This window comes from Uloborus diversus, chromosome 6, assembly GCF_026930045.1.
Source record: "Uloborus diversus isolate 005 chromosome 6, Udiv.v.3.1, whole genome shotgun sequence".
NCBI classification, from domain to species: Eukaryota; Metazoa; Arthropoda; class Arachnida; order Araneae; family Uloboridae; genus Uloborus; species Uloborus diversus.
In genome coordinates this window covers 25302190-25328943 of record NC_072736.1, presented here as the reverse complement: position 1 = coordinate 25328943, position 26754 = coordinate 25302190, and the positions used below count along the sequence as shown (strand labels likewise).

The 26754-nt window shown below is 34.3% G+C and overlaps 1 protein-coding gene across 1 annotated transcript in view; it reads right to left on the bottom strand.

Annotated features, from left to right (window-relative positions):
* LOC129225178 (ets DNA-binding protein pokkuri-like) overlaps positions 1 to 26754 on the bottom strand; it is a 111093-nt gene that overhangs the window by 60012 nt on the left and 24327 nt on the right. The gene's annotated exons all lie outside the window — the stretch shown is intronic.

Below are 26754 nucleotides of genomic sequence, written 5' to 3'. Positions count from 1 at the left end.
GTGAGAAGTAAAGGGATGTAAGTGAACATTTTTAAGTTTTGAGTTAAACGCGTTTAAAGATAACGTCTTAGGTAGGTTTTCATTGAATTTTTTTTTTTTAAATCCTGCTATACAGCAGCGCCTACTAGTGCTATCTCTCTCCCCAAACCAGAGGAGAGGTTCCCCTACAATTTGTACTGGTTATCTCCAAATTTTTAATTTTGCCGTTTACATCCCTTTGGCTTCTCACTGCCTCATAATATGTGATAAAAGTTGGAAAAGGTTTGCATGGAAAATCTTTGCGGGATTTTGCTCTCGATTCCGCGGGATTAATCCCGTTAAAAATCATGTGGGATTCGGGATTGGAAACTCTAGTGTCGATCTATGCCTCTTAATTAATACCTGTGATTAATAATTTCAAATTTTACCATGAAAACTTTATCCTGGAGGTATGTCGATAGTTTCAGCTATTTTTTTTTTCTAAATGTATTATTCTAATTTTATTAATTCACTAAAGAACAAGAAGTTCCGTCCAGAACTAAACGAGCACACTTTCCAGTATACCGATATCGACTTTCTAGTATCTGATCAATATTCTCAAAATTAGCAAAAATCGCAAATAATTTTAAACATAACTTTTTTTTAACATTTTAACCGTTCAGCACTTCATGATCGGCCACCACTAGATCCACCAGACCTAACCTATAAAAGGTAAAAGTAGCTATTTGGGAATATTGGACTTACAACTCTCCGGTGGAGCTTAAATGTATAAGAGCGCGTTGTAAAGTTTCGATTGGCTACCGCTAGTATATAGTCTCTGCATGTTATCGTATGTGTTTCACTTGTTAATTATTATTCAGTCAGTCAAGATGACGATTAAGGGAGAGGTGGTTCAGCACTTCATGATCGGCCACCACTAGATCACCAGACCTAACCTATAAAAGGTAAAGGTACCTATTTGGGAATATTTGACTTACAACACTCCAGTGGAGCTTAAATGTAAACACAAGTTATAAAGCTTGGATTGGCTGTCGCTAGTAGTCTCTGCCTGTTATCGTATGTGTTTCACTTGTTAATTTTTATTCAGACAGTCAAGATGGCGATTAAGGGAGAGGTGATTTAGCACCTCATGATCGGCCACCACTAGATCACCAGACCTAACATCATGCGATTTTTATTGTGGGGATATGTAAAGGATAATGTGTTTATTCCCTCCTTAACTGCTAATCTTGACGAACTGAAAAAAGTGGATCGCTGAAGCAATTTCTTCTGTGACCGTATGCATGTCACAACGTATGTAGCGGGGGTTTGATTACAGGTGTAATATCGTTCAGAAATCAGGAGGAAAGCGCATAGAACTTCTTAAGAATGATTTAAGCATGTAAAAATATTTTGGCTTCGTACCATTTTTACTGTTGTGCTGTACACAAATTTGAAACCCCGCCGTTCTTTTTAAATCACCCTGTATAATACATCAGGGTTCATACTCTATTCGGATGAAGAAATTCCATGACTTTTCCAAGACTTTTTCATGACTTCATAAAAATTTTCATGACCTTGTTACACGAAGAGAATAGTACTATTTAATGTCAAACTTGCCAATTTTTTTTCGGAAACGAGCATTAGCAAAACTTTTACATGACTGCAACTACTTCATCGAAGCACTTACTTGTGACTGAAAACATATCAGTGCACACTGCAGAAACTAATAAACTATTCTTATTTGTCTTTATTATATAAATTTAAGCAAAGTAAAAATATAGTGAAACAATATACTGATGTTTAAATGCCTAATAGATATTTAATAAATATGGCAGAATAGTAATGAATAGGACAAAGTTTGAAAGAGTCATTATTAAGTTTCCAATAATAAATTTACTTCATAAAATACTGCCCTTTGGTATCAATAGTGCTTCTAATCATCCATGTAACTTGACAGTACTATTTTTGTTCATTGGAGTAAAGCCACAGTGTCAATAAATTAGTTTTTCTAAATCAGATATTTCAGCTGGCCACATGGGGGATCAGTTTTGAGCGCTGTATGTTAGGCATCACTGTTTGACTATTAGAATATCCCTATTTCTATGGCTAAAGTCTTTACTTTGGAAAGCTTTCAACTGATTAAGAGAAACTCTGATAAATTTAATGTTTTTTTTTATTTATTATTATTATTTTTTTTTACAAGTGGTTGAAATAAACTCGGATGTAATTGAATTACGTTTTCTGAATGGGTGTTGGAAAAATCAAGAACATACAGAATATAACATGTAAGAAGTGCTGAAAATAATGTTGAATTACAAAATTAGTGATGTCCCGGCAGTAAAATTACATTACGAAAAAGACGAGTGGCTGTAACAGAAGCAGATGCAATAGGATTCCTAAACTCAGATTTGTTTTTGGGATTGTTCATTTTTCAAGTATTAACAGCTTTTACATGCACTAATGTTAAATCACTCAAGATTTCTAATGCTCTTTTAGCTGCTGTTACTTTATTGCTGCCCAAAACATTTTTCCATGACTTAAAATAAATTTCCATGACTTTTGATGAAAATATTAATTTTCCATGACTTTTCCAGGTCTGAAATTTGTCAATCTTTTTTCCATGACTTTCCAGGATTTCCATGACCCGTACGAACCCTGATACATCCACAGTATAAGTCTAGTTAACTCTGTTATTCGAACCAAGAACGCTCCAGTGGGAGGTCACTACGACCTCTCAAAATATTTCCTTAGTTTCTTTAAATGATGCTTAATGTCTCTTCTGATTAAATATAGTATGTACGTGTACGTGTTCGCATTTTATTATTCGGTAAAATTTGGAGGTTTATTCGGTAAATTGATAAATTCCTCTCTCCCAAAATTCAAAGTTCGGGGCGAGTCGAAATAAGCAAAACTATTATCAAGCACTAATGTTACTTTTGAGAGAAAGATCACACATATGAAGGGAAAGTGGTGGCTAATTGCATTTTCTAAAAAGTAATTATTGAGCAATCACGATTGTTTATTGCTTTCATTTCACAGTTTTGAATTCCTATGATTTTATTTTCCCGCCAGCACCCTCTGCAGCATCACCGTCGACCGGCTCCTCACGTTGCTGCTCCATTAGCGAAAGCCGTCTCCAGGTTGCGTCAATATCCTTACACGTATACATACACGTACGTACACACACGCACACACACATACACATACACATACACCTACACACATACACACACGTACACACAAACACATACACACACGCATACATACAGACACCTACACATACACACACAAACACATACACACAACTACCCACACACTCATGCCTGCACACAGACACAAACACACACATACACATACCCCGCCCCCACGCACACAAACACTAATACACACAACTACCCACACAGTCATGCCTACACACACATACACATACCCCCCCCCACACACACAAACACACACGCCTACATACACACACACACACTCGTGATTGCGAAAAACATAATTTAATTTCCAGATGTCAAAACTCAAATTAATTTTTAATTTTTTTCAAAAATTACTTTCAGTTGCTGATCCAAGTACTCTCGCTTCAATATCCGAAAGGAAACTATTTGCAGTTTTTTTTTTTTTAATGGTTTTTTTTGCTTCCGAGGCTAATTTCCTTACACCAAACTATCAAAACACCAGAGCAAGTTTTTTCATTCTTTCGCAAAATTTTTGTGGTTTTTCGCGAGCATTTTTATGGACTCGAATATACGAGACGAATCTCAGCAATAAACAAACAATGAACAAGTCATTAAGTTCGAAGTAACTATATATCCATACAAGAAATTTAATTCTGATTATTAACAAAATAATAATAATTAACTCTTTCCTGAAATAACTTATTCTAAACATAAGAAAAAAAACAACAAATATTTCTCTTCAAATGAATTTTTTTTATAACTTTTGTTATTGTTTTGCAAATAATCATTTATACGTTTACGTACATAAGTTTTCGGATATGATCATTCAATACTTTTTATGTAGATAGACGTAAATATAATCAAACGAGGGAAAAGTTTCGGGAATTTTGAGAAAGATCACAGGAAGCAGTGAACAAAACAAGATGTTCTAAACAGTTCGTCGGTCTAAGATTGCAGTTACGCCCTTGTTAGTGATCACCAGTCTGGAATAGCCATAACAGAGCTAGAGGAAGTAAGCCTATCCCATTAAAGGTGAGATTGACTTTACACTGGTAGCTAAATTAAAATTAACACACCAGCAAGGGTCCGCAAGCCCCGTAGACTGCAGACTGCAGAAAATTAATCCCATAAGAGTGAAACTGCATTCTCTAAATGCTTTAATGAGCTGTTTTTTCTTTGCTTATAGTTTTGCCTTACTATGGTTGATTAATAACTCTTAGCTTATTAAATCATCGTATATTGAATTCACTTGTATGAAACGGATAGAATCGTTTCAGGCTCAGAGAAATTATTTAAGAAACAATTATGATTACTATTAAGTACAATGGGGTTGTTTCCTTCAGCCAAAATTACTACTTTTAGTCATTGAAATTGATAGAATAAGCAAAAAAAAAAAAATAATAATAATAATAATAATAATAACTTGGAGTAAGAAAAACTTTCATTTTCCCAACGCTTAATTTTTAATTCATTTTTTAAAATGTCCGATTTTTAAAATAAGGTGTAGTCTTTATGACGTCACAAATGACGTACTTTGGCGCATCTGCCTACTGCGTCTCCACGTTATGATAATCAAGAAGCGAATTACATAATGCGCTCTGTGAATGGCATCAGTGAATGGCAATTCATCATTTGTGATGTCATCGGCAGAAGCTTAAACAATAAAAGCGTACCGATTAATTTTTTTTTTTTTTTTAAATACTAAACTTAGTCATATTATTTTTTAAATGGTCAGTTCCTATGTTTTTAAGCATGCTCTTTCAGAAAAAAAAATACTTTCAAAATTTCAGAAACGACCCCATTATTCTTATTGATTAACTGTGGTTTTTTTTTTTTTTTCTTTTTCTTTTTTGTTGGGAGGTTTCAGAGTTACATTTTTCATCTTCGTCTGTCCTTCAAACACTAAACTGTTCGTTGCATATAAAACGCAATGCATTTGTCTAAACAATGCTCATTTAATCAATAAAAAAATTATAGTCCTTTTATCGTGATTAGAAGATGTTTATATATATGATCATTAACTCATTTACTTCGATAAAATACAAGCCCAGTAAATAATTTAAAAATATATCTATTTTTCAAACGTTTCCACATCCAAATTGAGCATGTTTGCGTTTTCAAAATTCATCATTTCAAAGGTCAATAATCAAAAGATCCCAGCACAACAGTTTAATTGCACCTATCCCTAACAATTTCCTACTTCCTGCGTGAATTTAGTGTCATTATTTTGGGAAACAATAGTTGCCCTTGGGATTCGATGATATCTCTTTCACACCATTTTTCCTGGGGAGAGGAAGAAGGAAATGTCTGAGATCAATAAAGGAAAAAAATCTTGGAAACAAATAGTAAACAGTCTCGTTATTATTTTGAAATTTGTTGCTTAAAGCGTAAATGCAATTTGAAAAATTAAGGATAACAAAAAGGAAAAAAAAAGAGGTTTAAAGCAATTTTTATGCTTGTGTAGGGTGGTTGAAAAAAATCGATTTCTTTATTTCGGAATCGCGTTACCTCTCAAAAGTTGTAGTTTGGTATTCTCAATTGCGGAAAAATAATGAAAAAATTCTAAGTTGACATCTTTAGTTCGCGCATGAGGCTGAATGTTTGAAAAAAATATGCTAAAAATTGAAATTTTCAAAAAATAATAAAATTTGTTTGCATTTTTACTTTCCTTTACAAAAAAGGAAGTATTATATTCGCGAAAAAAATTTCACTCAAAAATCGGACTTAATTTCCATTTTTCTCCCCCCCCCCCCGAATGAATGTTGAGTTTTTTTTTTCGACCCGATCACACGTGCATATATGCCTACGAACGTACAGACACCAGAAATATCCATTTTGACAACCCCCGAGTTAATTACAACGAATTTTCTCGTGACGTCCGTATGTACGTATGTATGTGCGTGTGTATGTGTGTATGTATCTCGCATAACTCAAAAACGGTATGTCCTAGAAAGTTGAAATTTGGTACGTAGATTCCTAGTGGGATCTAGTTGTGCACCTTCCCTTTTGGTTGCATTTGGATGTTCCTAAGGGGGACTTTTGCCCCTTTTGGGGGGAAAATCATTGTTAATTTCGATGTAAACTCAAGTTGTGTTATAATTTGTCGGACACTTGGCGATATATCGCCAGTCTTTTGGTCGCCGAGTTTTGTCACCAAGTGGGCGACAAATTTGGCGATTTTTTTTAAAACCTGGTTTCAATTTTGGCACTGGTGGTGATATTTACAGAGTAAACAATTGAATCACATTAAAATTGCCAATAATGGGGAGATGAAATTAAACTGGAGTAAAAGGAAGTCATGTGATGCACAAATCAGCTCGTTTCATAATGCAACTGCCATAAATCGTCAGTATATAGCGTAGTTTGAACGTAAAAAATATTTTATAGCTTTTACATTAGATCTTTAGTTTGCTCATACGCCTTAATTTGGGCACGAGACTTTAGAACAATTTAAGGCGTAGGCGCAAATGAAAGATCTTATGCAAAAGCTATAACATATATTTTTTTAGGTTCAAACTACGCTACATACTGACGCTTTATGGCTGTTGCATTACGAATACATAAAAAAACTAATTTTATTATTTTTTGAAAAATTCAATTTTTAGCATATTTTTTCAAACTTTCAGCTCATACGTGAACTGAAGATGTCAACTTCGGATTTTTTAATTATTTTTCCCCAATTGAGGATACTAAACTACAACTTTTGAGAGGTAACGCGATTCCAAAAGAAAGAAATCGATTTTTTCGAACCACCCTATTATGTCGCGCACATTCAGAGAGCATATAATCCGATTTTGACCTCGAATCTAGAGTTCCTTTTGACTTAGTGGTAAAGTACCGGATTAGCATACGAAAGGTCAGTGGATCCGAACCCGCTACGGACAGTGGCGGATTTATCATGTCGCACCTCGCACACTGTGAGAAAATTCCGAAACGGCACAGATTATTTCCGGGCTACTTTTCGGCATTTCATGGATTCCTACCAGCTTCCTGAGAAAAACAAGTATTCATTCGTACAAGTTTTCTGAGTTACTACAAGTTGCATTAATGCAGACTTCTCACTGTTGTGAGAAATATTTTTAGCTACCAGCCTCAAAATATACTCGGCATTTTTATTAGGTGCGTTAGGATTTTTAATATTCACACTCTATATAACGACATAACATACAGTCGTAATATTTTTAGAGTTCCAATTAGTTCCTCTTTCTATTTTTCTCGATGAATTTTTGCTCAAAATTCAAATTGTGAAAATACGCTTAGCTAAATTTTTGAGGCATATTTTCGATTTTCAAAAAAAAAAAAAAAAAGAGAGAGAGAGAGCAATACTGTGTACGTACAGTAGTATACAAAAATAATAATGAAATGCAGCACTATTATATTAGTGTACAGGAGTAATAAAAATTACAATTGGAAAAAAAAGGAGATGATGATGGTTGGTGCTGTGCAGATGAATAGATAGATATCAGTGTTATCCTGTATATCGAGGATCTTCACTCTTTCTTTAATTCCTATTCCTATTCCTATTCAGAGTCACAACTGACTACAACTGTATTTTATGTCGAGGACTGCATACTAAGTGCCTTGCCTCCATTATTTTATATACCGATAGATGGCAGCACCATCACCGGATCGAACAGTTAATGTGAATTTAGAACTAGTCCAGGAGCTAATAGTACCTAGTGCTAGCACCCCCAGAGGTATCGTTTCACTTGGAGGACATTGAGACCACGAGCCTATTTAACGTCGCCCAGTCCCCTTTAATGACGACGGTGGGTCTTCGACCATCGAGGTTCGAACTCAGGACTCTCCGGCCCCGAATCCGACACTCTACCGATCGGGCTACCACGACCCTTCTTTAATTGTAATAAACTTTTTCTTCTCTAGCTTTAGCTGAAGCACCACCTTGCCGCCACTATGTTAAATTAACTTTCACATTTCGAATAGAACATACGAATTGGTTATTTGTTTACACTAACAAAGCGATGGTTAGATTAGCAAGGAACTTCGCACTTCAATGATTCTAGAGGGGTGAAGTTTGCGAAACCAATATCTAGTAGCCAATAAAGAAGCCGATACTTACGCCCAGCGACTTTCTTCGTGTGGCGGACGAGGAATTCGTGTTAGCTCTAAAATTAAACACTTGTAAAAAAGAAATTCGCGTTATAGCCATTCGCATAAGTCGAATCGCGTGGTAGTGAGAGTTCATTGTATTTTAAATGTGCAAATATGTTTTCACAACAAAAATTGCGAAGAAACGTTGTCATCAAAGGCGAGACCTAGCTAAGAGCACTTTCAATCAAGTCTTTTTTTTTTTTTTGGACGAAAAACTAAAAAAAAAAATTAATTTGAATTTTTGGCATCTTGAATTCAAATTATGTTTTTCGCAATCACGAGCGTGTGTGTTTGTGGAGACGCATGTGTGTGGGTGCGTGGGTGCGTAAGTGTATGTATGCATGTGTGTGAGTGAGTGTTGTGTACGTGCGTGTGCGTGTAGGTGTTCGTGTGTGTGTGTAGGCGTTCGGGTGTGTGTGTGTGTAGGCGTTCGTGTGTGTGTGTGTGTAGGCGTTCGTGTGTGTGTGTGTGTGTGTGTAGGCGTTCGTGTGTGTGGGACATGGACGCCACCGCCCAGCAAAAGTGGATTTCGGGGGACAGTGCTCAGGACCAGCCGCGCCGCCGCCGGTGGACGGTGGTGCTGCAGCCCTGGTCCAAGCTGAAAAAGGAACCGGAACATCAAGGACTGTCAAATGAAAGCAATAAGCAATCGTGATTGCTCAAAAAAGAACTATGTATCAAAATCGGTTCATCCGTTTCGGAGCTACGATGCCAGACAGATACGTCAAATTTATATCCCTCTTCCTTGTTGCATCGGGGGTTAAAAACAATGATTAATAATGAAGTCCTTCAGCTATCTGCACCAATGATCTTTTGTGAACAAAAAATAAATACAGTGGCTCCCAAAAGTCTTCGTACACCTACGACTTTCATCGAAATAGGCCCCAAATCATTGGTTAGAATTAATATTTCGGAATAGTATTTAATTATAAGATTTATGATCAATTTTTAACAAAACTGCATGAAAAGTTTTTAAAAAATATTAAAACTTAATTTTTTAAAAATCAAAAACCGAAAAGTGCTGGAAATTGTATCTCACAAAAGTCTTCGTACACTTCATAAAATGTCTATATATTATTGAATAATCTAACTTTTGAATAAGTTATTAATTAGTAGAATATCATACAGTATTCATAACACCTTTTAAATGTCTGGGAATAGATTTCATTCTTTTTCTTTCTTTTTTTAGCGTAATTTCTTAGTAAGTGTTCTACCACACTTCGAGTATTACTATTTCTAGCTCTATTTTCGTTTTAAAGCCCTATTTTCGTAATCTAACCTCCAGATATCTCTAAATACATTACATTAAGTTACAATCTGGAGATTGAGGGTTTTTTTCTAAACTTTAGGACAATTTTCGAGGCACTAGACGCAAACGTTGAAAACCATGTGCTTCTTATCGTTATCTTGATAAAAAACAAAGTTGTTTCCAATAACCAAATTTTTGGCTAAGAGTTCAAAATTGGTTTTTAAAATATTTAAAGGAACAGCATGATTCATTATTTCATCAAAAAAATTACAAACTACCAAGTCCTGATGCTGATATGCCCCCTCACACTAAAACACCTTCACCGTCCTGATTAACTAATCCAACTAAGTTCTTAAGATTAAGTTCCTAATTTTCTCTTTTACTTACAGTTATACAACAATTTAACCAAAAATGTTGAATTAATTTTTATCTGTAAGTAAGACATGATTCTAAACTGTTTTTTAGCTTATTTATCATTGATTTTGGGACGAAAAGCGTAAACTTTCTGTTTTTCGCACGACCAAGAAAATTTCTGCGGGAAGAGGTCCCATTTAATCCAGCTAATCAAAGAATTTGGTGAACAATTTTAGGTGAAAATTAAATGTAAAATGTTTCATTTAACTCTGCAGAAACTTTTACAGTACTCAAATGTGTATTTTTCATAAATTTTTTAACTTTAAATCTCCGATCACGTTTTGTCAACTTTGCCGGTTGACTTTTTCTTACCTTGTTTTCGGTCCGATTCCTTTCTTTAAAGCATTTTATCAAGCACTTTACTATACAAACAAATAACATAACTAATTTAGAGACATTTCAAACCATTTTACCACTACTGTGGGAAAAAAATTCAAATTTTGAATGGCATTTGCGGTTTTTTACGAATACCAGCCATTTTACAGTAAAAAGCACAATATTAAGGAATAAATAAACAAAAAGTTAAAGCCAAATGACTTATAAGGGTCAACACACTGCAAAAATATTAATAAAACGGCATATGATAATTTTAATCATGAATTTATTCGAAAATATTTGAGTGTACGATGACTTTTGTGGCGTGTTATTTCTCTGTCTCTTCGTTTTCTGACCCATTTCAAAAAGAAGATCCGTCAATATTTTGAAAAAAACCAATGGGTTATATTTAGAATGACATAGGAATGATGTGAAAAAATATTGGACTTTATATTCGAATTCAGTTTTGAGTTATTTTGGTTTTACTAAAAAATTTCAAAGTGTACGAACACTTTTGGGAGCCACTGTAAATAAATAAACAAAGTCGCTCTTAATTTTTATGAAGACTAGTTTTGTAGCAGTCTTTAGAAATTTGACTACAATAATTACCAACGATTTCTCAAAAGCAACAGTTGCCAAATTAAGTCAACTAGCAATCATCCACCTATTATACTCACCTTTCATCCCCATACCACGTGACTTATGAGCAATCACGGGAGTTCTATATCATTAAGCTTTCACGGTTCGCATTTCCCCCGAGATTTGCACATCTCACATCTCATTAATGTGACATTTCAAGCTGAGCACGTGCATTTAGCGACTGGACAAGAGATAATGCAGTTAATTAATGAGCATGACGAACACTGACGACAGAATGCATATTTTCCCTTTGGCACGAATTAAAAAGTGAATGAATAAAAAAAGGAGGGGGGGGGGGAGAAAATGACAAAACGCATCTCTCCTAATCCTGCTCATTACGTAAACGCAAAGGAGCTCTGGTAACAAACATAAAAGCAAAATCCTTTATGTCTTAACCGGCAAGGTCACTTCCTCTAAGTAAGGAAATTTCCGTTGCAGAAGGAAGTATGGCCACATGCCCCACAGCAACTACCACAAAAACGTGATGTCTGATAGGACCACGTGTTGCTTACCTGTACCTGTGGCCAACCTTGGATGCGGAGAGATAGAGAAAGCGAAAAGGAAAAGAGAGCGTGGGTACATTTTTTTTAAATTCGTTATTCTTTACCAGGAGGAAGTATTTCCTTAGCCGTAACTGACGAAGGAAAGTAATTTATTTGCAGTTCATGTATGAGATATGATTTTTGCTCCTTTTAGTATTCATTTTGCTGCTGACCTTGAAAAGAGAGATGGAGTTTAGTTTTTAACGATTCTTCATTCAGGAGGAAGCAAATTTTTATGCAATAAACTTCTCATAAAGAACTGTCAACACGGGGCCTTAGGGGCAGAGTGGTCAAAGTGATTGATTGACACAGTTGAGACGGTGGGTTCGACCCCCACCCTCGCTCCGGATGTACTTTCCCTTCTTTGTGCTGTAAATTCTTTCATGTTCTATACTATATAGAATAAAAAGATAACATATATCTAAGGGAGGCGAAACATCTAATGCTATTATAGTCGTCATTAAAAAAAAACCAGAGAGAAAAAGAGGAACTGTGAACATATTTTCCTCCCTTAAATTGCAATAATATATATAGTATAGGCACTCTTTCAATCAGATCTAATTTCATGGCAACATGCGAAACAAAATGGATACAATTATCTAGAATTCAATGCTTCATCCGCAATTTAGTCAGCCCTTATAGTCCAGTGGTTCTCAACCGATGGCTATAAAAAGCGGCGTGCACGTGGGGGGGGGGGGGGGGGGAGAGAAGGGACACCTGTTAGCCCGGGCCCGAGCCTGAAGGGGGCCCAATACTTTTAAAACTAGGGGTGAGATATAGGGGTAAACAATGTGGAGGTGGACCGGAAAAAATATTTTGTGGCGGGCCCTAAATTTCTGTACACGCTCCTGGTTATAGAGCTCCATGGGTTATACCCAGGGCTGCGGAGTCAGAGGAAAATGCACAACTTCGGCTCTGACTCCTACTCCTTTACCCCAAAATCAGTCCGACTCCGACTCCGGAAGTAACGGCAGAGTAGCGTACTTTTAAGAGAAAATGATCTACTTAGGCTCAGACTCTTGGAATTTTAAACCTTTGACTCCAGACTCCGACTCCGATTCCTTTTAACACAAAATCAGCCTGACTCCGACTCCTCAGCCCTGGTTATACCTCAATACGAAAAAAGCAGACGATAGTATCTTTATTTCCAGAGCTGCCAATTTTTCATTTATGGTGACCAGGTGATTAGCCTATAATCAGAAACATCTTTGTTTTTTGAGAAAAAAAAATGCAAAAGAGCGCGAATACATGGTTGTATGTACTCAGGTATGCGAATTAGAGACAGCATGACGAGATATCAGTAAATTATTGAAAAAATAGTGCAATTTATAGAATTGTATTATTTGAAATTTAATTTAAAACGTTCAATGAGCAATAATTCAAAAACTAAAATGTAAATTCCATACGAAAAACGAAGTAAACCTTCCCGTCTAGGACTAGCTTAAATGGATATGCTTTCAGTGTTTCTAAGAAAGTAATCTTATTATAAAGTTGAATCCGTAGAGACAAACAGAAACAAGTACGTGTACAGGATAAAGAATGTCATAATTTTTGTCATTACTCAGCTACAATTGTTTTAAATACTGAAGAAGGACAAAAAGGAAGAAGAAAGAATAAAAACTTTTTTTTTCTTCGTAGCTTAAAGAGCAAATAATAATAATCAGTTTGTGAGAAAAATAGCGAGGGGAAAAAAGGAGGAACGGAAAAAGAAATCACAGATTATTAAATACATTTTCTCCAAATGTTATATTTTAGAATAGACCTTGCAATAGTGCTAAAAAGTTTACATTACATTTTTGATACTGAATGTACAATTCCACTAAAACTGAGAGAGAGAAGTCAAACGACACCAAACTGGGAAAATATTTAAATTAAATTCATTTTTGACGTCAGTTATTTTGTCACGCTTATTATATCGCTCAGACGATGATAAAACTCACTTAAATAACGATCTGATGTGTGCATCACATAACTTCCTTTTACACCAATTTAATGTTATTTCCCCATTATTGCAATTTTAATGTGATTCAATAGTTAACTCTCTAAATATCACCAACAGTGGCCAAATTGAAAACAGATTAAAAAAAATAAAATAAAACAAATCGCCAAATTTGTCGCCAAGTTGGTGACAAAACTTGGCGACCAAAAGACCGGGGGATATATCGCCAAGTGTCCGCCAAATTATAAAACTACTTCAGTTCGCATCGAAATTAACAATGATTTCCCCCAAAAAAATTGCAAAAAAAAACCCTTTAGAAACAACTGAATGGAACCAAAAGGGGAGGTGCACAACTAGACTCCACTAGGAGTCTACGTACTAAATTTCAACTTTCTAGGACATACAGTTCTTGAGTTATGCGACATACATACGCACATAGGCACATCCGCACGTACATATGTACATACGTACATACGGACGTCACGAGAAAACGAGTGTAATTACCTCGGGGTAGGGTTGGGTTTTGGAATGTCCAAAACTGGTTTAGGACAGGACAGGTGGTTTTTACCGTCCAAAACTGTCGAAAACTGTCCAAAACTATGCTAAAGCTAGAGGGGTGTAATCTAACCAATTTGTATTTATATATATATATATATAGTACTATATATATATATATATATATATATACCAGGCGTGTTTTAAAAGTAAGTTCCGTTTTGAAATAAAAAAAGAACGAGTACAAATAGAGCAAAGAAATTTATTGCACAAAAATCTACCACCCTTACGCTATTTTTCGACATTGCTCCCGTGATTTTCCGAGCATTTGTCATATCGTGGTACAGGTTTTTGTATACCTATTCCTACAAAGTTGCCGCCCGTGTAGTCAACCATGAGGACTCTTACAGGGCTTTGACTGGGAAGTTTTTGAACATCCCAAGGATGACTACACAGGCGGCAACTTTGTACGAATATATATACAAAAACCTGTACCACGCTATGACAAATGCTCGGAAAATCACGGGAGGAATGTCGAAAAATAGCGTAAGAGTGGTAGATTTTTGTGCAATAAATTTCTTTGCTATACCTGTGCTAGTTCTTTTTTTATTTCAAAACGGAACTTACTTTAAAAACACACCTCGTATATATATAATGAGTATTTGATAATACTTTTCTCCAAAATGTTCATTTAAAAAATATTTTACTTAAAATAAAATGCCAATAACTCTATCACTCTATCACATAAAAACTTCCTTTTGTAACAGTTGGTAGAGTCATGAAAGGAAATTCACATTGCTACCGAGACAACTAATTTCAGTTCCGTTTATAACTCAAAGGAATGTTATTAAATTGTACAATATTTTTTTAAAATGCTTCATTTTTTTAATGGTTTTTGCAAATAAATTTTGCGTGATGTTTAACTGAAAATTATTTTTTAAATCGTAGATTACAGAACAAGAAATTAATGATTAAACACAACTTATATTTTAAAAACTTGTGCTATTCTTTTTTTAGTTCATATACTAAAATTTCTTTAATTACAAAAAATTATTATTTATTGCATTTAAGTCGGAAACAAAAAAAGAGAAAAAACTCATGTATACAAATTGAAATATTTAATGAAGAATTTAATTTCTACGTAACTAGATTAAAGTCTGCTGCATATATATATATATATATATATATATATATATATATATATATATATATATACTTGAATGTTCACATTAAATAAATATATTAAATAGTCAAAAAAAAACATAATTTTGACACATTTTGTTTTGTTTTTGATATTTTCTCACAGAGTATGGTTTTTCAAAAAATAGTTTTGGATACTTTTGGACACAAGGGTTTTGAACCGGATGATAAAAACTTGCCAACCCTGCTTTCATTTGCACACATGCACAAGCATAAGTAAATTTGGCTACCATTATCAAAAAAAAATAAATAAAATAAAATAAAATAATAATAATAATAATAATAATAAATAAATAAATAAATAAATAAAATAAACTCATGCACACAAATTTAAATTTCAATCAAGAATTCAACTTCTGTAACTAGATTAAAATCAGCGGAATAAATAAGTTGTATATGTCACATTGAATAAATGTTCAATATAAAACTTTACTTTGATGCATTTTATTCTGTTTTTGATGTTTTCTCACAAAATACAATTCCGCTAAAAATATAGTTTTGGACACTTTCGGACAGTTTTGGACACAAGGGTTTTGTACAGGACGCTAAAAACCAGGGTTTTTACTGTGGTTTTTACTATAGTGTCCAAAACCTTGCCAACCCTGCCTCGGGGATGGTCAAAATGGTTATTTCGGGTATCGATACGTTCTTAGGCACTTATCCACGTGTGGTCGAGTTGGAAAAAAAATAAAACTCAACATTCATTCGGGGGTGAGCAAAATGGAAATTAAGGCCGATTTTTGAGTGAAATTTTTTTCTCGAATACAATACTTCCTTTTTTGTAAAAGGAAGTAAAAATAACAAACAATAGACTGTCATATTTAAAAAAGTCCAGTTGTTCCCACCTCTTTGTCATTTTCTTGGTCGTATAACGTAGTCTCCACTGATTTAAACAAAAAATAAAAGAGAAAGAAGGTGTTAAAAAGGTTTTTTAAAATGCAGCATTCAACGGTTAAGTTTGACGTATACTAAAAGGCGAAATTAGTCATTTAGTCGCCGTCTACCGGAACTAAATGTATAAAAATGGCAATTAAAAAACTCTCTGCCCGATCTCTTTCTCAATAAATAAATAAATAAATAAACAAAATAAAATAAATAAATAAGTCATTAAGTTTCTAGTAAAATGTTTCCACCTAGATCACGAGGAAACCTTCGTGAAGTAATTTGTAAAAATATATTTCATTAATTAATGTATTATGCAGGGGGTGCCGCCCACCAAGCAGGGGCGGCAAATAGGGGTGTCAAGAGGGGACGACCGCACCCCCAAATTGTTTGAGCAGAATGATAAAAAATAGGTAAATTCAATCTTTGTAAATTCCAAATTAACGTTCATTAAAAAAAATCTCTCTCGTTCTCAGTAGTAGTTGATGAAACTTGACACATTTCCAGGCACAAGCATGTGTTCTCCGTTGAATTCATGGAGCACTTTCTGGCCTTTTCAGCACAGAAAAACTGACGTAGAACCATGGTGAGCTTTAACTAAAGAAGTTATTTTCCTATATATAGGCTAAATTCTTCATTTTGTGTGTCCAATGGGATACACAAAACACCCATCTGGCCCGGATCTATAAATTTCGGATCCCCTGCAATAAAATCTGTAGGTGCTCTCCCCAAAGGCCATCAGTGTATATTTGCAACGTTAATAAGCCTTAGTGTTAGTTTCTTTTCTTTTCTTTTTTTTTTCAATATCTTGGGCCGTTGGGCCCCTTAAGGACTTGCCCCCACCCCTCGTTGCGGGATCTATGGGAACGCAGATCCGGGCCTGGATCTGGACCGATGGTATGTACAGTATGAGCGGCTCGTACAAGTAAGTGGTATGCATGATTTTCAAATGAAAGGAGCTTCACATTGATTGTTACCCTTATATTTTAAGTGTATGTTTATTTATTGAGTATGTATTGCTTTCTTCAAGTAGAAACATTACAGCTACTCAACGTATAGCCTTCTTTTGCAGAAACTTCTAAAAATACATGCTATTTTTGAAAAAAAAAAAAAATATCGCGCATCAAAAAATTTCTCTTCTGGGGTTCTTTAACTGTGACTTGAGTGAAACTGTGACTTCAATATTTATTGATTGTGACTTCAATAGTTAAACCATAAAGCATTTCTCGACAATTTCAAAGCAGTGATTTGACGACTGGCAGAATTATTGCAAAACGATTCTTTCAGTGGTGAGAAAGGTGGGTGCCCTCTAAACATAAATGGCTGCGTTTAAATTTTATTTAATTTATTTATAACGTGGAAAGTTTTTGAACAATGCTTTACTCTATCAAAACATCTTCAATCCGTTACCTTTATTTTTAGGATATTCAAGCTCTAGTTCAGTCTACAATTGAAACTGTAAATGATTTTAACTTGGATGTTTATTTCAATCAAGCGTGCAACTTTTCAAAAAAAATTTCTCTCTGCGCCAATTAAAAAAAATGAATTTAGAATACGTGAAAGATATCTACATGATGAAGAAAAGTCAAACATTGATTTAATATTTTGTATAAACTAATAGATTCAGTTTTTAATGAAATTAACCCAAGATTTGATGAATATGTTTCTGTATTGTTTTGCTCTATATTATCTGAATTGGATGTTGAAAACAAAAAATAAAATATTCCAATGAGTCAGATAGCATGGTTTTTTTAGATAGAGACTAGATTATTCAATGATGAAAAATGAAGCCCCTTACAATTTTTAAAGTTGCCTGGGTGGTTTTGAAGAATAATATCTGAAAAGTATATTTTTAAGCATAACTTTGTTCCCTCAATTATTTGCTTAACCATTCCAACCAGCTCCGCTAGTTGAGCAAGATCATTTTTATGTCTCAGGTGCTTAGAGAATCACTTTCGAAGCACCATGGGTCAAATTTTCTTTTATCTTATCTCTAATGGCAAAAGAGCGCTAACATGGGCATTGATGGATTAGTGCATGGTATCCTGTTCTTCTGAATTCTGAAAAGTATGCATTAAAAATTCACTAAAAGGTAAAAACTGTTGTATCAAGGTCAAAAACGAATTAAAATTTTGTCATAAATTTTAATTCATTTTATAAGTTATCATGTTTTTTAAACATTATTTTTTGTTAATATTAGACCCGTGTTTATGACCACCTCTTGTTGGTGTGTGTTTTGTACCGCTACCATACTGAGGTAACTCATATTTAAGAAACTCGACCCCCCCAAATGAAATGCTGAAATGCCGCCCCTGCCACCAAGGGCAGTCACGGAATAGGCCGTGCGATTGAAATTTTTAGGGGGAGGGGTTGTTTTAGGCATTTTTTTCACTTTTCGGAAGTACTTGGCAGATTTGTTGTATTTGAGGGGATATGCGTCTTCGCTCTTGAGAAGATAGGCCCTCTTGATTTAAAATTACTAATTGCAACAAATTTAAAAAATTAGCCCTTTGACTGAAAAGAAAAGGGCCAAAAAGAATGGCTACGGATGAAATTGTTACTACTGGCCTCGGTTTTGACCCTTAGGTCGTAAACTATAGCTTTCATTGTGAAGATAAATAATGTTTCTAAGCAGAGAAATAAGTTTTAAAAAGTCGAAATAACCTCAGTGACGTCACCCATTTTACGTGGAGAAAATTCCACCACTCCTTTAAGTGTCACCGCACCTTGAAACTTACTTCCGTTTGCCGTGATACCAAACGCAAGGCTGGCTCTTATCAATGCAAGCAATGATGACGGCTGATCTTCCCTGCGACTCACACACCAATTGCTTATCTCATCGAAACGGATGCCGCTGTTCTTTTTGTGGTAGATATATTTATACTTAGAAGTGACTTCAGAACAAGACTTTTCTTTTTTTTCTTTCCGAATGGTGCAAGGAAATTTTTAAATGGAAGCACAATAGACAAGTTTTAGGGCTTAGAATTTCTTTCAAGGCTGCGGAGTCCAGGGGTGCCACTGGAGGGGGGGGGGTTGTGGCTCAAGTTGCGCGGTAAAAATGGGTAGGGAAGACTTTTTAAATTTTTTATTTAAATTTATTTATTGCTTGATTTTTATTTAAATTATTTATTGATGTTTTTAATTTAAATTTTTTATTTTATTCTGTTTATATTTTATTTCATTTATTTACTTAGTTTGTGTGCGTGTGTATGTCAGCGGTATAGCACAGAAGTTCTCTAATAAAATAATTATAACAATAAAAATATAATAAATAAATAAAAATGCTTTGAAAAAATAAATAAAATAAAAAACGGAAAGAGGGTTCAGGTTTTTTTTTGGGGGGGGGGGTTCCTGACGAAGCCGGAGAGTAGGAATCGGATTGATTTCGGGGTAAAGGAGTCGGAGTCGGGATTCGAAGGTTCAAAATTTCAAGAGTCGGAGTAGATCAGTTTCCCTAAGAGGCCACAACTCTGCCAGGACTGCGGAGTAGGGTGGTTCGAAAAATTCGATTTCTTTATTTCGGAATCGCGTCACCTTTCAAAGGTTGTGGTTTTGTATCCTCAATTGGGGAAAAATTAAGAAAAAATTCTAAGTTGACATTTTCACTTCGCGCATAAGTCTGAAAACTTGAAAAAATATGTTAAAAATTGAAATTTTCAGAAAATAAAAGAATTAGTTTTTTTGTATTTTTTCACAACGCAACAGCCATAAATTGTCAGTATCTAGCGTAGTTTGAACCTAAAAGATATTTTATAGCTTTTACATAAGATTTTTAGTTTGCGCATACGCTTTAAATTGGGCTTCAAAATTCAGGAGATTTTAGTCCAATTTAAGGCGAATACGCAATCTTATGTAAAAGCTCTAAAATATTTTTTTTTTTGGTTCAAACTACGTTATATACTGATCATTTATGGCTGTTACCATATAAAAATATAAAAAGAACCAATTTCATCATTTTTTGAAAAATTCAATTTTTAGCACATTTTTTCAATTGAAGGTGTCTATTTAGAATCCCCCTCCCTCTCATTGAGGACACCAAACTACAACTTTTGAGAGGTATCGCGATTCCAAAATGTAAAAAAAAAAAATCGATTTTTTCGAACCACCCTACTGCGGAGTAAGAGTTGGACAGATTTTGTGGTAAAGGAATTGGGAGTCGAAGACTATAAAACCTTCGGAGTGGAATATTTTTCCTCCAACTTCATAGCCCTGATTTCCTTCTGTTTTTGATTCGAATCTGTTATCTATTAACCAAGTTTAAAAACAATTAGGAAATGAGTTTGGTGGAAATCAGAAAACACAAACATACTCAAAAAAATCTTCATTTTACAATTTTAGTTAATTTTTTGCCATTACCTAAAAGCGTATCGATCGTTTCTTTCTCTCTCTCTCTCTATCGCTCCGTATCTACACGTTTAAAGTTATAATAAAATGGGAAATTTTCTAAAAAATCAAAATGTTTAAAATTTTTGCAAAGCAAATTGAGATATTTTCTTAAAATTTGGATGCCTAGATCGATCGAAATTTTGAAAATTTGTTAAGCTATTATATAATTTTGGATAGTTAAATGGTAAAAAGATGTTATTGATTAAAGTTTATATTTGTTAGAATAACGTTATAGATATGCGTAAATTCCCACGGTTTTTTTAGTGATCTTTGTTTTTGTTAGTTCATATTTTGGAAATTCTTCAAATTTTTATATGCTTAAATTCGTGCTTTCGTTTCTAAATGAATACTCGTTCCTTCTTTATACTTATTGCTATTTTACTTTTATGGGTAAGGAAGAAGCTCGATTTTTAATCACGTCAAAGCGGTGTGTTTTGAGTTCTTTCAGTTAAAACAGAAAACGAAAAAAAGTAATGTTTGTTTCTCACAATTATTACTGACCCAGGCAATGCCGGGTGTTTTTGCTGGTAGTAAATAAAAGTAAGGTTTCAAAGAAATTCTGGAAGGAAGTCTGTGGTGGACCTGCGTCCAGGAGACCCTATAGCACCTACAGTCTTGAAATTTTGTATAGAATTACTTCGAGGCCCGCGGGTGTGCACCTGGGGTTTTATTTTTAAAATTCGAATTAGTTTTTTTTGTAATTAATTTTTTAAGTAGAAATTTCGCGTAAATTGCCTATTATTGCCTTGTAAAGGGGTGAAAAATTACTTGCATATATTAATATTATATATCGTTGGAAAGCGTAGAATGTTCCGCGTTCTACGCAAGTTGTTTCAATGCTCTAACTTAAATACAACGGGAGTCATTTGCGTTTTTAGCTCGAACTTTTTTAGGCTTAGCTAAAATTTAGGGATTACTTTCTTCATTAAATCTATCAGTGAAAAGCGAACGAATTGTCCCACAGTTTTCCTTTTGATACCACTGGAAAAAGTGGCTATTTTTACTCCAGATCTAACTCGATCTATGGTCGAAAAATTAAGATTTTATCTCCAAAGGGAAAAAAGTTACAAGCCGTTAAAAATCAAGTTAGAATAATCTGATCTCCATTAAAATCATTGATGTTTTATTTGGCGTTGCCATAATTACGTCTTTACGATTCGCATGTTTATTTTTTCCTTATTCACAAGTTTTAAAGGTTTCGATTTTAAAGGAAAATCTTAGGCTCAACTCAATTCAAGCCCCAAGTTTGCAGCAAAATATATTACTAGAGATCACGAATATGAAAGGAACTTTTCAAACGTACAAAACTGCAGTTTTGCAACGCACAGAAGCCCCTTAGCCCTTACGGCTCTGCAAGTTGGTACAAGTTATTTTGAAACCCAGGGAAGGGGTGCTTTTTGACCCAAAGGAAGCTCATAATCAGGGGTGGCATTTCACCATTTCATTTGGGGGGTCGAGTTTCTTAAATATGTATAACTCCAAAGCGAAACCAAACACACATTAGCTAACAAGAAGTTGTCATAAAATCGGTTTAGTATAAATAAAATTAGTGTTTAGAAACAATTAAAATTTTGATTCATTGACTAAAAAGTTATCATACAAAACATCTCGCTACTAAAGTTTTTAGACCTTTTGGAAAAGTTATAATGCATGATTTTTGGAATTCGGAAGAGCAGGGAATCGTGTTACTAATCTATCAGTGCCCAATGTCGCGCTGTTTTGCCAATTCAGCTAAATAGAAAAGGGTTTTTTTTTCCGCCTTTGTGCTTCGAAAATATTTCTCTAACCTTCTGAGACATTAAAAAAAAAAAAAAAAATCTCACAAATGAAACATTTTATTTTCGTTTTCAAAATCCAATCCAAATAACCATAACCCCAGCCAGCCATACAGAAAAATAATTATCATCAAATCTTGTGTTAATTTCATTCGAAACTGAATCTACTACTTCATACAAAATATTTAAAAATCAATGTTTGACTTCACATCATCATGTGGATTTTTGTCACTTTTTTTTTTTTTTTTTTTTTTTTTGCGCCTCTTTAAAATTGGTTCGGAGGAAGAATTTTTTTTTTGAAAAATTTCACGATTGATTGAAATATACATCGATAAAAATCTATCTATTTTCAGCTTCAATTGTAGATTGAACTGTGGTAGTATGGTGCACAAATCAATTGTTGGTTTGAATAGTCGAGTAGCGGATTGAAGATATAGATTTTAATAGAGTAAAGCATTTTTCAAAAACCTTTTTCCGATGCAAACAAATTGGATAAAAATTCAAACGAAGTCATATATGCTAAAGGGCATGAGCTTTTTCACCATTGAATGAATCGTTTTGCAATAATTCTTCCAGTCAACAAATCACTGTTGAAGTTATAGAGAAATGTTTTCATCGTTTTAACACTTAAAGATTATCTCGTATCACTCCGCGATTACATAATTAATAGAGCCCCATAAAAGGTATTTGGTTGATATGTTCAATAATCACATGCATTTTTAAGAAGTTTCTATGAAAGCGTTATAATGTATTGAGCTGCTGAAACGTGTTTCTAGCAAAAGAAAGCGACGAACACTCATTAAATAAACATACACTTAAAAAATGAGCGTAAAAGTGAATGTAAAATGTCCTGGAATTTTCTTGTGAAAACCATGCTGCCACACCACTTTTCACGAGCCTCTCATATTGAGCATACCATCGTTACACTGGGCACACAAGTGTGAAATATTTAGCCTATATGAGGCAATGTCTTCTTTAGCTAAAATTAACCATGATTCTCTATCAGTTTTTTATGTTCTGAAAAAGCCGAAAATACTTCATGAATTTCTAAGTCATCATCCAAATAACGAAAAACACTTTTTCTAGTCTGGGAATGTGTCGAGTTTCATCAAATAGTTGCTGAGAATCAGCGAGATTTCCTTTAATGAACATTGTTTTCCGACTTACATAAATTGAATTCACCCATTTTCTATCATTCTGCTCAAAAAATTTTGGGGTGCGACCGCCCCCTCTTGACCCCCCTATTTGCCACTCCTGCTCATATTGCGTTTTTTAATCTGTTTTTTTTTTTCTTGACGATTTAAATCTTTGCGAATCAAATAAGATTGCGGAGCAATCTTCGGAGGTTTGTGAGCGTTCGCAAGCAGAGGGCAGAGCCCCCTAGTTATTAAAATAATTGCACTGAAATCACTTAAACTTCGGTTTTTCTTCAAAAATGTCATTCCATCATACATGGAATGTCATTAGAAAATTTATTGTTCATAAGAAAACCATTATAAAACGAATTGAAAACGCTTGCTGAGTTCTTACCCTTTTGTTTCCAGATCAATTTAGGTTGTCTTATTTCTGTACCTCAGAGCCAGAAGGACGTAAATCCAAAAACTGCGGTTTTTCTGTTTATTAGTGCATTGTATGTAGAAGCCTATCCCGCATTCAGCCATGTGAACGTAATTCTTAAAAAAATAATCCTTTTTAATTTTTTACCAGGGTTAAAAGAGCGCGCTTCCCATCCTCAAAGTGGACCAGAAAAAAGTGTGCTGTAGAAAGGGGTGGTTTCCTTTAGTCAAAAGTACTACTTTTAGTCATTGAAATGGATAGAATGAGCAAAAAAAAAAAAAAAAAAAATACATGGACCCAGAAAATACTTTATTTTCCCAATAGCTTTTTTTTAATTAATTTTTTAAAATGTCCGATTTTTCAAACAAGGCGTGGTCTTTATGACGTCGCAAATGATGCAATTTAGCGCATCTTTCTACTACGTTTCCACGTTATGATAATCAAGCAGCAAATTAAAATTGCGCTCAACGCTTGCTATCAGCCATATCGTTGCCAGTACACGTGAGGTGAGCAAAGATGCGAATTAAATATTTTGTTCTGTGAATGGTAACATTGAATGGCGTTTCATCATTTGTGATGTCACACGACAGAAGTGTAAACAATGAAACCGCAACGATTTAAGTAATTTTTTTTAAATATTAAACTTAAATAAATTATTTAAAAAATGGTCAGATCCTATGTTTTTAATCATGTTCCTTCATAAAAAAATACCTTTAAAAGTTTGGAAACGACTCCATTTTCATACTGTGAATTACGTTCCTCTGGCTCTGAGGTACAGATTTTACTTCTCATATTTTAGTCTCGAATGTTTTCGCAATAATAATAACTAGGGGGCTCAATTCCCTTATCGCTTCGCTCGCTAATCCCCATTCGTAGCCTGCGGCGGGTGGAAATTGTAATTGATGATTCGTATGGTATTTTCATCAATTCATATCTCCAGCTCGATAAGGTTTAGAGAGCTAAGATAAGGCGGAATGACTTTCCCTGGATGTTCTGTATTCAATATTGACGTGGTAGGCATTGACAGTCTGGAGGGTTACAGACAGACGCGCACAGATTTTTCTATCAAGTCTTGCATTGAAAAAGAAAATTTATTAAAAAACCTTCTTCAGATTTAAACATATGTAATTATTTTTTTGTTTCGATCCGAATCTCAAAATGTTTTTCCCATGGTTAATACATTTCTATGGGAATACATTTCATAGAAGATTTAGACGCTTTTCACCTTCGCATCAGGCACTAGCAGCTAGCACAACCAAAATTTAACTGCTGGTGGACAAGGGTTTGATCACAAGTCCTTATATGGATGAAAAGTGTCAAATTAAAATGAAAATATGTGCTAAAACCACCCAAAAAATCGCCTTGGGGCTCTCCTGAGAGATTTTTTCTTTCTTCAATTCCCTTTTCAGTTTTCGATGTTAGCGCCACCTATCTGCCTTTCACTAATATGGTATCAATGGGGAAAAACTTGATGATATAAAAATCAGAACAAAAAAATGCAAAAATCTTGAATAGTTTTTTTTTTTCAATAAATTTTTCTTTATCAGTGCAAGGCTTTATAAACACCCCGTATATTTCTTAAGAGCAACAGATTTTATCATCGACCGGCCGAGCAAAGGGCTGACATCTCATTGGCCCATATTAAGTGAAGGCAGCAAGAAGAGAAGACCTACTATCGGGATTAAGCGTGTCACGCAGGGCGGAGAGCCGGAAATCGAGATCACCGGTTGTCACGTGGAAAGTAGATCATCCCTCTACCTCACTCTGGAAGGCGATGCATGAAAGGGAAAATACCTGAACGCTGCAAAGGTTTCAACCTCTTTCTGCCCGTTTAACAGGGTGATGGATGTTGGTGCTCCCAAGCAAAAAGAACTTTTTTTCTTCTCTCTCTCAGCCAATTAGTGCTGGCCTTCTCTTCATAAAGGCGCATCTCAAAATTTTTTCTGATTTGTTTTGTATCATTTAAGGGGTTATAGATCTCAGAAATGATCTAACGATTTTTTTTTTTTTTTTTTTTTGCTTATTTCAAAACTAAAAACCTGTCCAAACACAGGGGGAAAGTTTCATTGCTTTAGTTCAAATATTTAAAAAGTTATGAGTGGTTTTAGGTCATGCTCGCTATGCATTCTTTTGCAAAAGAAAAACTTTAAATTGATTTTTCTCGATGATCATTTTTTTGTGTTTTCATGCCATAAGAATACCTAACGCTTTTTTTCTATTAACGATACAGCTTTAAAGTAATACTTTTTGCAATGAGGATAATATATTTAACAAAACTGTGCATGGGATAAGCATTTTATAAATAATTCAAATGTTTAGAGCATGTTAAACCTTTAAAAACCATTAAAAAAAAAAATAGTAATTTTTTTTAAAAAAAATTACTATTTTTTACACATAATTAACCACAGAAAATTTTCTAATAGACACAAAAGCAAATTAATGCACAGATTTTTAGAGACGATGATTGTGATTGTTTAGCAAAAAATTTTTTTAATATTAGTTTAAAAACAAAAAAAACCTTAAAAATTTTAAAATACTGAAATGTTTCTAAATTTTTTGAATTTTTAAAAAAAAGTAGGCAATTTTTTAAAATTTTGAAAGTAAATTATTGATAGCGAAACTGAAACAAGTATGCATGTTATGGTTTCAAAGAAAAATAAAATTTACTTAAATTTAAAAAAATGTTTGAAAGGTACTGTGACCCCTTAAACCATTTCCCGGAAAGTCAAACATTTTGACTGGCATCCTTATATATCACTAGCGGTACCCGCACGGCTTAGCCCGTAGTAAAAAATTAAAAGGTCATTTGGTTCGCCTGTGTATTTACAAATAATAGATGATGAATATCTCGCCAATATGCTATGGTAATTTGCTCGTCCGTGTTATGGTAATTTACTCGTCCATGTTATGGTAATTCGCCCGGTAAAATGTTCTTGAAATTGGAACAGAAAAAGAACAAAATCGAGTTTTCGAAAAATCGCTTCGAGGTGCTCACCCCGATGCTACGAACTAATTTCGTGCCAAATTTCGTGAAAGCCGGCCAAACGGTCTAGGCGCTATGCGCGTAAAAGACAGACATACGGACTTTCAGCTTTAATATTAGTAAAGA